Source organism: Amblyomma maculatum, chromosome 1 (assembly GCF_055883805.1).
Source record: "Amblyomma maculatum isolate TAMU_Amacu chromosome 1, ASM5588380v1, whole genome shotgun sequence".
NCBI classification, from domain to species: domain Eukaryota; kingdom Metazoa; phylum Arthropoda; class Arachnida; order Ixodida; family Ixodidae; genus Amblyomma; species Amblyomma maculatum.
The window spans coordinates 379,841,797-379,856,937 of NC_139344.1; the positions used below are offsets into that span (position 1 = coordinate 379,841,797).

Genomic DNA, 15,141 nt, shown 5'->3' on the forward strand with positions numbered 1-15,141 from the left:
TGGGAACGCATGTATGCCTTGCTATTCTCCCATTCACTTCCTTCTCGCAGCGCTAAACGCTATACCAACATCTCACGCCTACACGTTACCGATCATTTTATCTCTTCATATCCTCGCGAACGCTGGCGGGCATTTACAATACCATAGAAACCAATGAAGCTTCCTGCCTTCATGCAAAGACGCAGTTTTTTTTTTTCGTTCAAACTGAACCTGCTGATACGGATAAATGCATATTTTGTCGCTTTAACGAAACCCACGCTGCGAATTTCTTGCCATTAGTACCTTCCATTATTTTTCACGCCCACATTACACCAGGTAGATGAAGAAAACGCGAAAAGCTGGCCTCTTAATTTTTCTGGTTCTCATATACGGCCAGAAATAAAATCAAACAGATACTCATCATGTAATGAAAGCAGTTCGCTAGATCACATAATATCGGAATGTGCGCAGTCGCCAAGTGGGCCTAAAATAAGAAAAAATGCCTTAAGATCATTTTGTGAAGCTGGGGCCCAAGAGCCCAACAAGAAATCGTTCGGCTTACCGAAGATACCGCCGGCGTCCAAGAACTATCGGCCTGTAACTAAGACGACTGTCCCAACCTTCCAGTTCTTATCTCCGAAGCGCGCGATAGTCATTCTGTTGGACAAATAAAAGTTCTCTCACTTTCTCCCTCCCTCTCACTCTCTCTCTAGTTCTCATAACACACAGAATTTAGGGGCAAGCAGAATCCACGTGTTTCAAAAGCAAGGACAAAATTCAGTGTTGCCTTCGCCACCGTGTACAGAGATTGTACACCTATTCATCCTCAAATGAACTGCGGAATGTAGACTGGCATCCATGCACCCAGCATAGCTGCCGGCAGTTAAGTACACGTGCCCGCAGTTGCGCTGCCTAGGAATGACAACAGAGCTGTAATCTCGTTAACGTTCCCGCTTATCCGCGCTGCGGGTGCAGAACGTTCATCGTAAATGGAAGAGAACAAACAGGACGTCCAGTCAAATATTAGGAGTACCCAACCTTACCGCTTGCAATCTCCGAACAAAGCCATCGGTCAACCGCTCTATCGGTAAGCACAGCAACTTCTTCTCTCTCTCGTCTGTAGCAAAAAAAAAAAAAAAAAACAATTCAGACAGCGCTGCCTATTGCACAATACTAGTTGAGCATTTAATTTTATATGCTGAATTGTTTTCATGCTGCATTGTTAACTGCTTTTGCTTCATTTTAGTTTTTTTTTTCTTCCTTGCCACATGTGCCATAAACATGTCGTCGCACATGCACACCGTCAAGTGAGATGAAGAACATAAAAAGAGATGTTCCCGGACATTCCTTACATCCAGAGAGCTTAGAAGCGATTGCAGCACGCATTTACCACCTGTGTGAAACGTCACAGCTGCCCTTGGTTCGAACAGCTCCAGAGCATATATTCTAACTTTCGCCTCTCTACTGGCTGGTGCCTACCACCTGTGTGAAACGTCACAGCTGCCCTTGGTGCGAACAGCTGCAGAGCATATGTTCTAACTTTCGCCTCTCTACTGGCTGGTGCCTACCACCTGTGTGAAACGTCACAGCTGCCCTTGGTGCGAACAGCTCCAGAGCATATGTTCTAACTTTCGCCTCTCTACTGGCTGGTGCCTACCACCTGTGTAAAACGTCACAGCTGCCCTTGGTGCGAACAGCTCCAGAGCATATGTTCTAACTTTCGCCTCTCTACTGGCTGGTGCCTTCGTTGGCAGCATTTAGAAACTGTACACCTTACAGACGACAACTGGTTGTGTGATCAGTGTGCAAGGTACAAGATCACCACGGACCATCATATTCCGCGTCGCAGTGGGAACGGCGCCGTGGCAACCACTGCGTGACACGTTGCTTCCGACCACCTTACAGGTTCGAATGTTATGGCATCGTCTACCTTGCCTGCATTGCTGCTGACACGATGTTGCTTCAGATCCGTCCTGCCGGTGCAACCAACCTACTAGCTGGTGTCAAGAAGAGTCTGCGTGGAATAATGAGGGAGTCTATCGAACTAGGGTTATCGAACAAAACAGGCCGTAAAACTAGGCTCGTTATCTTCAAAGGAAAGTCTGATGCAACTGCCGCCCAACCATATCGCAGCAATGACAAGAAAACTTAGCTTAAGAAATGAAAAGAGCCCTTGCTGCTGGCATAGATTTTAGGCACTCGTAAAAAGCTTGTGAGCATGATCTATTTTAGAGTGGTAGCAATTCTGGAGTCACTTGCTAGTTTCGCGTTATTCCTGGAACTAGTTAAGCACGCGTTCTACAGATGGCGCCAAGTATTCATCCTCAGCACGCTCTTTAATCTCATGCTATGCAGCAAACATCATTGTCTTCATCCCCGTAGCCTGGCGCGAGAGTACTATGCTATCGCCGAAGCCTCGTGTAAGACTACAACACACTCTCGCGCTCCGCAGTAAAAATCATCGTCTTCATAAAGTTCCATCTGCGCAGTTCTTTCATAATCAACCAAGATAATAAGAAATACATATACGCCATCCCTCTTAAATAAAGAGGCCACAGCCCTGCTAGACAGGCTGCCGCGAAAATCTAACTACGAGAGGCCAGACTAGCCCATTTCCAAGAAGCTTACCTAGCGTGGAAGCGAGCCAAGATCGAATCAGCGGCATCGAGCGCGGCTGCGGCCGATGGCTAATGGTCGTGAAGCCTTGGTCTTTTTCATAGGTTTTGTTATTCGTAGATATCCAACTGCACCGCCTCGCCCTCACACTCGACTTTGCAACGTGTCAGCCCAAAAAACATGTGTATCCACAAGCTGCCATACTACTGCGCACCTTTATCCATTTCTCATCACGCCTGCAAACAAACCTAATGCTACATTTCCGCTAAAGCCGTGCTCCACACCAACACTTCAAAAACTTTTTCAAAATTGTTTACTGGCGTGATCACTAATATATAGTTTTGTTGTGATAGCTCTGCATAGGTCACGTTATAGGCCACACCTGGTGCCTTTGAGGCATATTCTAATAACTGAATTAGCAGATATATATGCCCACAAAAATCTCTCGAAGAAACTTCTTAGATTGTTTTTGTTTCAAAGAGTACACTTGGAAAATAAGATTACACTAACGTCAAATTATTTTATTTAGAGCGTCAGATAACACTAGGGAGCTTTTGGTACGTTTCACTGCATCACTGTATCTCATTCGCGGTCATCCACTGCCGCAATGCTTTTAACAAATTCTTATTTTTTTTTTCTGAGCTTTCAGTGCTGCCTACAGAGAATAATACAGTTGTTTCGTCCATGGATAATACAGATCATTGTGTGACAGAAATCAATTAATCAGTTTTTATTATTATTTCTACATGAAAATATATGGCATGATGGATATTCAGATAGAACCTCAGAACTCGAGTGAAATTTGCCAGAGGGATTCCTATTATTAATATTTCCATAAATCAGAGCAAGCTCTTAGCTGTCACTCGGGAGTATACAATAAAGAAAACAAAGTAGGAAATCAAGTTTTTGGGATTAGCAGTTATGGAATAACAAAATAGAACCTATGCAATCAGTATTGATCAAATAATGATTTAATGTACCTTTAAATTTCTAATACGTATTATCATCTTACAGTTTCGCGGTAGATTGTTCCAATATTTAGTAGCAGTATGTGCAAATGAGAACGCACCGCAATTAGTTCTAGTATATGGAAGTAATAACGTAGCTACAAATAAGCGAATAGTGTAGTAATGTTACGCTACTGAACCTCTAGTGACGGACAGCTGATCTTATTTTCCGGGATTATATACGTTAAACAGGCAACACTGTAATGAACGCTGTGATCATGGCTAGAATATTAGCAGTGGACGTGTAAAATGAATACGAGTTTATTCAAAAATAATATAATACGGAGTGCAGTGTTCTACGCAACCTGTAACGAATATTGCGTAATTTCATATGTCAAACCGTAGCAATCAAGTGCATAAACAATATGTGAATGAACAAAAGAGTAATCGAGTGTTAGCAATATTTCACAGAAAACACATGCGGAACCTATTGAGTTTTGGTAACTGTCTAGAATTTTTTATCGTACTTGTTGTCCATGCGAGAGCAATGCTAATTCGTTGTCGACGGTAACTTCATTATCATTTTCCAGGCAGGCTGTATTGAGTAAAAGACTGTTTTATACAGACAAATGCTTTTTGCCCAAAACGTTGCGTAATTGATTTTAGATGCGTTTAGTGCAAGCTTATTCGCATGTACAATTGAATAAAGCTTCGCTAAATGTTTTTGAGCCATTCTGTTTAGCGCAGTTTCATTTTCCGCAGTTATAAGTTATTGTCGTCGGCGTTGTTACGTTCCGGGTAGCTGGTGTCTGTGAACACTAGAAGACTTGAGCACTGTGCTGCGAGCGCGCCAGCAGACCCTCCGCGCCACGGGGTGCCAGTGAGGGCGCGGTGCTCTCATTAGGAAGGAGAGCATCCTGCTCGGAATTGACATGTTTCTGAGGGTCGCGAAGAGCGACCGTCACCTTCTACTCTCCCCACATTGGAACTCAGGGGTGGCCCCGGCTCGGCCATCCACGGACCATCGCTTCCGGGAACCGCGGCTGGGTCACGTGACCACGTTCTGTGGAGTGCGGCCAGCAGCGGTGAAGAGTCTTCCTCCAGCAGCAGACGAGAACGGCTGCTCGGGGAGCCCGCTACCTTTTTAAGGGCCTGGGGCCCTCTTCGTTTCTTTGGGTCGCTTTTATTTAAATAAAGACCCGTTTTAAACCTTCACGGAGTCCGCAGCCCGTACCTCGCAACAATCTGGTTGGCAGCGGCGGGATCAAGACCAAGGCTGTGGGACAACAACTGCTGACGGAGAGCGTCTTCAACGATCTGGGATCGACGGAGCTCCGCTACGTGGCTCAGGGAGTCACCTTCGTCACAGCGCAACGTGAAGGCCAGGCGTGAAAGCAACCGCTCAAGAGACAACTGCTGACGGAGAGCGTCTTCAACGATTCGGGATCGACGGAGCTCCGCTACGTGGCTCAGGGAGTCACCATTTGTCACAGCGCAACGTGAAGGCCAGGCGTGAAAGCAACCGCTCAAGAGACAACTGCTGACGGAGAGCGTCTTCAACGATTCGGGATCGACGGAGGTCCGCTACGTGGCTCAGGGAGTCACCTTCGTCACAGCGCAACGTGAAGGCCAGGCGTGAAAGCAACCGCTCAAGAGACAACTGCTGACGGAGAGCGTCTTCAACGATCCGAGATCGACGGAGCTCCGCTACGTGGCTCAGGGAGTCACCTTCGTCACAGCGCAACGTGAAGGCCAGGCGTGAAAGCAACCGCTCAAGAGACAACTGCTGACGGAGAGCGTCTTCAACGATCCGGGATCGACGGAGCTCCGCTACGTGGCTCAGGGAGTCACCTTCGTCACAGCGCAACGTGAAGGCCAGGCGTGAAAGCAACCGCTCAAGAGACAACTGCTGACGGAGAGCGTCTTCAACGATCTGGGATCGACGGAGCTCCGCTACGTGGCTCAGGGAGTCACCTTCGTCACAGCGCAACGTGAAGGCCAGGCGTGAAAGCAACCGCTCAAGAGACAACTGCTGACGGAGAGCGTCTTCAACGATCTGGGATCGACGGAGCTCCGCTACGTGGCTCAGGGAGTCACCTTCGTCACAGCGCAACGTGAAGGCCAGGCGTGAAAGCAACCGCTCAAGAGACAACTGCTGACGGAGAGCGTCTTCAATGATATGGGATCGACGGAGCTCCGCTACGTGGCTCAGGGAGTCACCTTCGTCACAGCGCAACGTGAAGGCCAGGCGTGAAAGCAACCGCTCAAGAGACAACTGCTCACGGAGAGCGTCTTCAACGATCTGGGATCGACGGAGCTCCGCTACGTGGCTCAGGGAGTCACCTTCGTCACAGCGCAACGTGAAGGCCAGGCGTGCAAGCAACCGCTCAAGAGACAACTGCTCACGGAGAGCGTCTTCAACGATCTGGGATCGACGGAGCTCCGCTACGTGGCTCAGGGAGTCACCTTCGTCACAGCGCAACGTGAAGGCCAGGCGTGAAAGCAACCGCTCAAGAGACAACTGCTGACGGAGAGCGTCTTCAACGATCTGGGATCGACGGAGCTCCGCTACGTGGCTCAGGGAGTCACCTTCGTCACAGCGCAACGTGAAGGCCAGGCGTGAAAGCAACCGCTCAAGAGACAACTGCTGACGGAGAGCGTCTTCAACGATCTGGGATCGACGGAGCTCCGTTACGTGGCTCAGGGAGTCACTTTCGTCACAGCGCAACGTGAAGGCCAGGCGTGAAAGCAACCGCTCAAGAGACAACTGCTGACGGAGAGCGTCTTCAACGATCTGGGATCGAGGGAGCTCCGCTACGTGGCTCAGGGAGTCACCTTCGTCACAGCGCAACGTGAAGGCCAGGCGTGAAAGCAACCGCTCAAGAGACAACTGCTGACGGAGAGCGTCTTCAACGATCTGGGATCGACGGAGCTCCGCTACGTGGCTCAGGGAGTCACCTTCGTCACAGCGCAACGTGAAGGCCAGGCGTGAAAGCAACCGCTCAAGAGACAACTGCTGACGGAGAGCGTCTTCAACGATCCGGGATCGACGGAGCTCCGCTACGTGGCTCAGGGAGTCACCTTTGTCACAGCGCAACGTGAAGGCCAGGCGTGAAAGCAACCGCTCAAGAGACAACTGCTGACGGAGAGCGTCTTCAACGATCCGAAATCGACGGAGCTCCGCTACGTGGCTCAGGGAGTCACCTTCGTCACAGCGCAACGTGAAGGCCAGGCGTGAAAGCAACCGCTCAAGAGACAACTGCTGACGGAGAGCGTCTTCAACGATCCGGGATCGACGGAGCTCCGCTACGTGGCTCAGGGAGTCACCTTCGTCACAGCGCAACGTGAAGGCCAGGCGTGAAAGCAACCGCTCAAGAGACAACTGCTGACGGAGAGCGTCTTCAACGATCTGGGATCGACGGAGCTCCGCTACGTGGCTCAGGGAGTCACCTTCGTCACAGCGCAACGTGAAGGCCAGGCGTGAAAGCAACCGCTCAAGAGACAACTGCTGACGGAGAGCGTCTTCAACGATCTGGGATCGACGGAGCTCCGCTACGTGGCTCAGGGAGTCACCTTCGTCGCAGCGCAACGTGAAGGCCAGGCGTGAAAGCAACCGCTCAAGAGACAACTGCTGACGGAGAGCGTCTTCAATGATCTGGGATCGACGGAGCTCCGCTACGTGGCTAAGGGAGTCACCTTCGTCACAGCGCAACGTGAAGGCCAGGCGTGAAAGCAACCGCTCAAGAGACAACTGCTGACGGAGAGCGTCTTTAACGATCTGGGAACGACGGAGCTCCGCTACGTGGCTCAGGGAGTCACCTTCGTCACAGCGCAACGTGAAGGCCAGGCGTGCAAGCAACCGCTCAAGAGACAACTGCTGACGGAGAGCGTCTTCAACGATCTGGGATCGACGGAGCTCCGCTACGTGGCTCAGGGAGTCACCTTCGTCACAGCGCAACGTGAAGGCCAGGCGTGAAAGCAACCGCTCAAGAGACAACTGCTGACGGAGAGCGTCTTCAACGATCTGGGATTGACGGAGCTCCGCTACGTGGCTCAGGGAGTCACCTTCGTCACAGCGCAACGTGAAGGCCAGGCGTGAAAGCAACCGCTCAAGAGACAACTGCTGACGGAGAGCGTCTTCAACGATCTGGGGTCAACGGAGCTCCGTTACGTGGCTCAGGGAGTCACCTTCGTCACAGCGCAACGTGAAGGCCAGGCGTGAAAGCAACCGCTCAAGAGACAACTGCTGACGGAGAGCGTCTTCAACGATCTGGGATCGACGGAGCTCCGCTACGTGGCTCAGGGAGTCACCTTCGTCACAGCGCAACGCGAAGGCCAGGCGTGAAAGCAACCGCTCAAGAGACAACTGCTGACGGAGAGCGTCTTCAACGATCTGGGATCGACGGAGCTCCGCTACGTGGCTCAGGGAGTCACCTTCGTCACAGCGCAACGTGAAGGCCAGGCGTGAAAGCAACCGCTCAAGAGACAACTGCTGACGGAGAGCGTCTTCAACGATCCGGGATCGACGGAGCTCCGCTACGTGGCTCAGGGAGTCACCTTTGTCTCAGCGCAACGTGAAGGCCAGGCGTGAAAGCAACCGCTCAAGAGACAACTGCTGACGGAGAGCGTCTTCAACGATCTGGGATCGACGGAGCTCCGCTACGTGGCTCAAGGAGTCACCTTCGTCACAGCGCAACGTGAAGGCCAGGCGTGAAAGCAACCGCTCAAGAGACAACTGCTGACGGAGAGCGTCTTCAACGATCCGGGATCGACGGAGCTCCGCTACATGGCTCAGGGAGTCACCTTTGTCACAGCGCAACGTGAAGGCCAGGCGTGAAAGCAACCGCTCAAGAGACAACTGCTGACGGAGAGCGTCTTCAACGATCCGGGATCGACGGAGCTCCGCTACGTGGCTCAGGGAGTCACCTTCGTCACAGCGCAACGTGAAGGCCAGGCGTGAAAGCAACCGCTCAAGTGGACAACTGCTGACGGAAGAGCGTCTTCGACGATCCGGGATCGACGGAGCTCCGCTACGTGGCTCAGGGAGTAAACTTCGTCGCAGCGCAACTTGAAGGCCAGGCGTGGAAGCAACCGCTCAAGAGACAACTGCTGACGGAGAGCGTCTTCAACGATCTGGGATCGACGGAGCTCCGCTACGTGGCTCAGGGAGTCACCTTCGTCACAGCGCAACGTGAAGGCCAGGCGTGAAAGCAACCGCTCAAGAGACAACTGCTGACGGAGAGCGTCTTCAACGATCTGGGATCGACGGAGCTCCGCTACGTGGCTCAGGGAGTCACCTTCGTCACAGCGCAACGTGAAGGCCAGGCGTGAAAGCAACCGCTCAAGAGACAACTGCTGACGGAGAGCGTCTTCAACGATCTGGGATCGACGGAGCTCCGCTACGTGGCTCAGGGAGTCACCTTCGTCACAGCGCAACGTGAAGGCCAGGCGTGAAAGCAACCGCTCAAGAGACAACTGCTGACGGAGAGCGTCTTCAATGATATGGGATCGACGGAGCTCCGCTACGTGGCTCAGGGAGTCACCTTCGTCACAGCGCAACGTGAAGGCCAGGCGTGAAAGCAACCGCTCAAGAGACAACTGCTGACGGAGAGCGTCTTCAACGATCTGGGATCGACGGAGCTCCGCTACGTGGCTCAGGGAGTCACCTTCGTCACAGCGCAACGTGAAGGCCAGGCGTGAAAGCAACCGCTCAAGAGACAACTGCTGACGGAGAGCGTCTTCAACGATCTGGGATCGACGGAGCTCCGCTACGTGGCTCAGGGAGTCAACTTCGTCGCAGCGCAACTTGAAGGCCAGGCGTGGAAGCAACCGCTCAAGGAGCAACCTCGACGATCTGACATCGCCGGACTTGGCAGCTCGTGACTCCGGGAGGCACAGCGGCCATCGCAGACTCTTGGTTGGGTGAGTGCTGGAGCGACTACGTATTGCCAGACGAGCTAGAACTGGGTTCTGTTCGGGCAAAAGTTCATTAATCACCAACGGGTGTGTGATTAGTTTGAAGGCTTTGTTGTCGGCTCTCGACAACCATGGATATTAAGAAGTTAAGTAAGGATGATCTGCTGCTGTTGGCAGCTGAACTTGTTTTAGAGATAAGCCAAAGTAGGAGAAAGCCAGAAATTCGCCTCGATATTGAGGAGGTGGGCTTTGAAGAAGACGAGGTAACTGACGCTTGGGAAAAGATATGCCGAATCGAAAAAGAGAAAGCTGATGAACGAGAGAAGCAGAAGGAGAAAGAAAAGAGGGAGGCTGAGTTGGAAGCTGAGAGAGATTGTAAAAGAATGGAACTCGAGATTGAAAAGACAAGGCTCGAGTGGGCAAGGATAGAACGCGGGGAAAGTGCTGTCACACCTCAGGGAGGTAACGTGAAGATGACGAACTTGCTTCAGCCGTTCAGAGTTGGCGATGACATCGCTCTCTATCTCATCAATTTTGAGAGGATGTGCGAGAGACACAACATTAGCCGTGACATGTGGCCAGAAAAGTTAATGGCATTGCTACCTGGAGAACCTTCGCAGGTCATAGCACGCTTGAGTGCTAGCGAAGCGGGTGACTATGATTTGGTGAAATCAAGCCTGCTCGCGAAGTACAGGATTTCAACGGAAGAGTTCCGGAGGAGATTTCGCACGTCTCGAAAAAAACAACATGAAAGCTTCTTGGAATTCGCCTGTACATTAAATGACAATTTAGCGCAGTGGGTTAAAGGTTCAAAGGCAGAGGAATTCAAAAAGCTGAAAGATTTGATCTGCCTTGAACAATTTTATGAGACCTTGCCTGAAAACATTCGTTTGTGGGTCAGGGACAGGCAAAAGGGACTGTCCGTAGAGAAAGCGGCGCAGCTTGCAGATGAATACGTGGCAAGCCGCAGCTTTAGGCCAGCTAAGGCTGGGCAGGATTTCAGAAACGAGAATCAGGGGCAGAAATTCTACCATCGAGAGCAGCAGAAGCCTCGTGTAGAACCCCGCGTCAGAGAACGTGGTTCACTGCACCTCGTTACTTCACGTAGAGCCGATGAATCGGGTAGTAAAGAGAGTAGTGATCATTCGGCAGAATTTGAAAAAAGGAGGCCCTTGGCATGTTACAACTGTAAAGAGCCAGGGCATTTCGCGCGAAACTGCACGAAGGAGAGGCAGGTGTTCGCCTCAGTGAGAGACCACCCGAGTAACAACGAACTCCTGAAACCGTACACTAAGGTGTGCACAGTAAATGGTCAGCTGTGTAGAGTTCTCAGGGATTCGGCCGCAACCGTGGACGTAGTTCACCCTAAATTTGTTGCAAAAGAAGACTATGTGTCGGAGTGTGCGTGGATACGTCAGGCAGTAAGTGAAGATTCCGTTTGTCTGCCAATGGCTAATGTTAGAATTGAGGGGCCATTTGGCACACTAAACACAGTAGCGGCTGTGTCGAAGGGTCTGCCCGAAGGCTACCCTTACCTTTTTTCTAACAGCTCGGAATCATTGCTCAATGAAAAGGGTTGTGGCTTCGCTGAAACCGAAGCCCAAGTGATGGCTTTAACTCAGGCTAAAGCGCGACAACTTTCTCAGAAGTTGATCTACCAAGATCGGGAGAGTTCAATTTATGCCAGCAAATTAGTTAATCCTGAGGTAGTAATGGAACAGGGTAAAAAGAGACCTGAAAGGTCGGAACAAAGTGAGGCTGACCAAGCGCACAAGTCACAGAGCATTCAGCGTCCGAAGGAGATGGAAAGTGAGTTTAACACTTCTTTGGTCGCTCCTACTGCATGTAGCCTTGATCAGCTACTTGAGGCAAACAAAGAGCAGCTGAGGTCAGAGCAGAAGGCTGACCCGACTCTAAAGGTATGTAGTGGCGATTTGACTGAAGGAGTCTCGTCACAGAACATTTCCTTCCGGGAGAAGAGCGGGCATTATGAAGACAAACGAGGAAAAACCGATTTGGTAACCCATGATATCAAATTGATATCATGGGTTACCAAATCGGTTTTTCCTCGTTTGTCTTCATAATGCCCGCTCTTCTCCCGGAAGGAAATGTTCTGTGATGAGACTCCTTCAGTCAAATCGCCACTACATACCTTTAGAGTCGGGTCAGCCTTCTGCTCTGACCTATGATATCAAATTGATATCCGCGGTTCATTTCAAGTTTAAGCCATACCCGTCGTCTGTTAGAACACTAGAAGTTGTGAGGAAAGAGGTCGACCGAATGCTGGAACTCGGGGTGATTAAGAAGGGAAGCGAGAACGAAAATGCAGATGGTTTGAGCAGAGGTTTTAAGCTACGAGGCGTTAAAAAAAAAAAAAAAAAAAAGAAAGCCTCTCAGAACTCTCGTTTAGTTTTGTGTTGTATTTTTTCCATGTGTTGCCGAGGGCCGAATACTTGGTCGGTGAGGACCAGCATGGGGCGAAAAAATTCTGTAAACGACGTCTGGCAGTCGTTCGTCGCTTGGGCACCACCGACCAGGGGTTTCCGCGAATGTGTGCGTGCAAAGCGAGCGCGAGTGTTGTGTTTTGTGTTGGCCTTCTTCCAACCCTGCATCTGGGGACGCAGCCTCGGCGAAGGACTTCATCCGGGGGAGGAGTCTGTTACGTTCCGGGTAGCTGGTGTCTGTGAACACTAGAAGACTTGAGCACTGTGCTGCGAGCGCGCCAGCAGACCCTCCGCGCCACGGGGTGCCAGTGAGGGCGCGGTGCTCTCATTAGGAAGGAGAGCGTCCTGCTCGGACTTGACATGTTTATGAGGGTAGCGAAGAGCGACCGTCACCTTCTCCTCTCCCCACATTGGAACTCCGGGATGGCCCCGGCTCGGCCACCCACGGACCATCGCTTCCGGGAACCGCGGCTGGGTCACGTGACCACGTTCTGCGGAGTGCGGCCAGCAGCGGTGAAGAGTCTTCCTCCAGCAGCAGACGAGAACGGCTGCTCGGGGAGCCCGCTACCTTTTTAAGGGCCTGGGGCCCTCTTCGTTTCTTTGGGTCGCTTTTATTTAAATAAAGACCCGTTTTAAACCTTCACGGAGTCCGCAGCCCGTACCTCGCAACAGCGTATAGTGTATAAGACTGCGAATGGTATGATGGTAGGTCATTAATATACCTGCATGTCAAAAATATACTCGTGCCTAATATTGATCCTTGCGATCTCCAGTATTAGTGCTCATTAGTAGTGATGCTTTACGTTTGACAACCAAATACTGGTGTTGGTTAGTCATGAAACTCTTAATTACTTTCAGCATGACACCTCTGACACTCTTTCTAGTTTATCAAAGTAACATGCAGCCTTATGAATCAAACGCTTTGGTTATATCAATGAACGTACCCATAGGGAGAAGCGTTTTTTTATATATATTTTGACAGATTTCTTTTCGGGGACGTTTGCCAAAGTGGTTTCAGACAATGTTCTCTCTGTGAATTCATAATGAGCCATTTAATAAATTATTCTGCAGGAATAACTATTTAGACGTTTCAAAAGAACATTTTAAATATTTTAGTGTCCTGGTGAGAAAATAGTAGTTGGACGGGAATTCTCTAGTTTCGGTTTATCACCTTTCTTAAATATTGGTAGTATTTTGGATATTTTCAGTGCTGAAGACAATTCCCCTGATTGAAAACTGACATTAATTATATAACAGAGGGGTAGTGTTACGGGATTTACAATTGCTTTGGGAATTTTAGCTGAAATATTTAGCTGAAATATCGCGATCGATTGATGAGCTGTTTCTTAGTGCTAATAGCCCTAAACATGATAACGGAAACAGCAAAGCACCATAATGAAGAGGAGCTGATCAACTGGAATCATTCCTTTCATATTTCTTGAAGCTTAAAGTGTAATACTGGTTTTAATGAATCGACAAGTGTTCTGATAGCATGCAGCAATAAGCTGCAATGGAGTGTCCTAATTCCCAAAAAGTTTTTCCTGTCCAATAAGGTACAAAAACCGACCAAAAATCTTTCTCAAAACCTAAAGCAATGCCTGAGGTTATGCACGAAAGCACGTATCTGGCTCATTTTTTTTTTTTTAAACCACCCTGATAGTCTTGTATGTTTTACACTTGAATATTACTTCACATTTTGAAAAATTTCAATGGTTCTGTAATATATTATGCTCAGCTATAGTATGGCAAAACTGGGCGAAACAAGATTGGGTGCTACACATAAATTTATTCGTGAACTTCGCCCGCCATCACAGAATACGGTAATTCGAAGTTGTTTTACACATTATTAGGAAAACCCGAATTATAATATAGCATGTGATCGCATATATGTACAAAGTGAGTACAAATTCGTACTGGCTCAGCTTCAGTTGGATTAGAATTTGTTCTGGAGCCAGAAAAATACATGATACAGATAAAACACGCGATAATCCAATGTGCCAGTGAAGGCCACATGTCATGAGACATCAGCTGTTCAGCGGACACTTTCAAAATGCCTATAAAGGACACACAAAACAAAATGTGCAAGCGTTAATGGAAAGCCTCAGTGCGCAAGTGAAAGTTTCGACAAAAAGAAATGTTCGAAACAGAAGTAAAATGTTTTCAGGAACATTCTCCCACCCCTAGCGAACGTAATTTATTCTAGAAATTCCTCTAATTACATAGCTAACTGTGTCAAGCTTAATAATCAACTCTCTAATGAATCAAGTGTGGAGTTAAGTGTCACTGGAGTGCTTGAAGCCATCGAGAATACGACATGACTGATATGCTTTTGAACCAAAGAACACACATTCTGTACGGACCTGCAGCTCGTGCAAGTGCTTTTTTTTTTTTTTCCTAAAGCAGAATTGAGCGCATTGGATGCGTGGAAAGTTGAGGGGAAAGTGATCGTCCAACTTCTGCGGAAACCAGCGGTGTTGCAATGCTTATGCGGCGCCCAATTACACTTTTCTGCGCAATTTTTACTACGTCACGAACATTATTTTGCACTGCCGCTTCCGGAAAGAATAGTCGCTACCACCTGGGTGCTTTTTATTTTATTGAGTTACAGAGTTCGAGAGGAAAAGTACTGCAATTGTGATGTCACGTATCCGGATGTATTTATTTCCTCGTGAAGTTCTTTTTTTTTTTTTTAAACTGTGCGATGTCATCTTTACACACACTTGTACAGAATGCGCAAATATTCTATACCTTTTATTTTTTACGCACCTGTTCTAACACGCATCAGCTCAATGTTTTTGTAACGGGCGAATTTTTATTTCGTAAAAGCACCTTACCAGCAGTCTTCAACGGTGGCAAAGACTAGAACATAGGCTTTATTGGGAGCATTTCTTAAAACAACTGAAAACAGATTCTGGACCACCGCCTCGGTGGGGCTAGGGTTAGAGGGCTCGGCTTCTGTTCGCAAGGATGCGGGATCGAACCCCGATCAAGGCGACCACTTTTCGAAGGAAGCGAAAAGCCAGGCGCCCGTATGCTGTGTGATGTCAGTGCACATTAAAGAACCACAGGTGGTCAAAATTTTCGGAGCCCTCCACTGCGACGTCTTTCAGAGCCTGAGACGATTTGCGACATTAAGCCCCATAAAGCGAACAACCCCCGCCGTGGTGGGGCAATGGTTAGGGCACTCGACTACAGTGCTCAAGGATGCGGGATCGAATCCTGGCCGCGACAGCTGCTGT

The 15,141-nt window shown here is 49.3% G+C and overlaps 1 long non-coding RNA gene across 1 annotated transcript in view; it reads right to left on the reverse strand.

Moving 5' to 3' along the window:
* The window catches only part of LOC146208349 (uncharacterized), an 85,530-nt gene that overhangs the window by 17,148 nt on the left and 53,241 nt on the right, over window positions 1-15,141 (reverse strand). The window contains exon 2 of the long non-coding RNA XR_014704796.1: window positions 1,023-1,096. This is a non-coding gene — a long non-coding RNA (uncharacterized LOC146208349). The remainder of the gene's footprint in view (window positions 1-1,022; window positions 1,097-15,141) is intronic.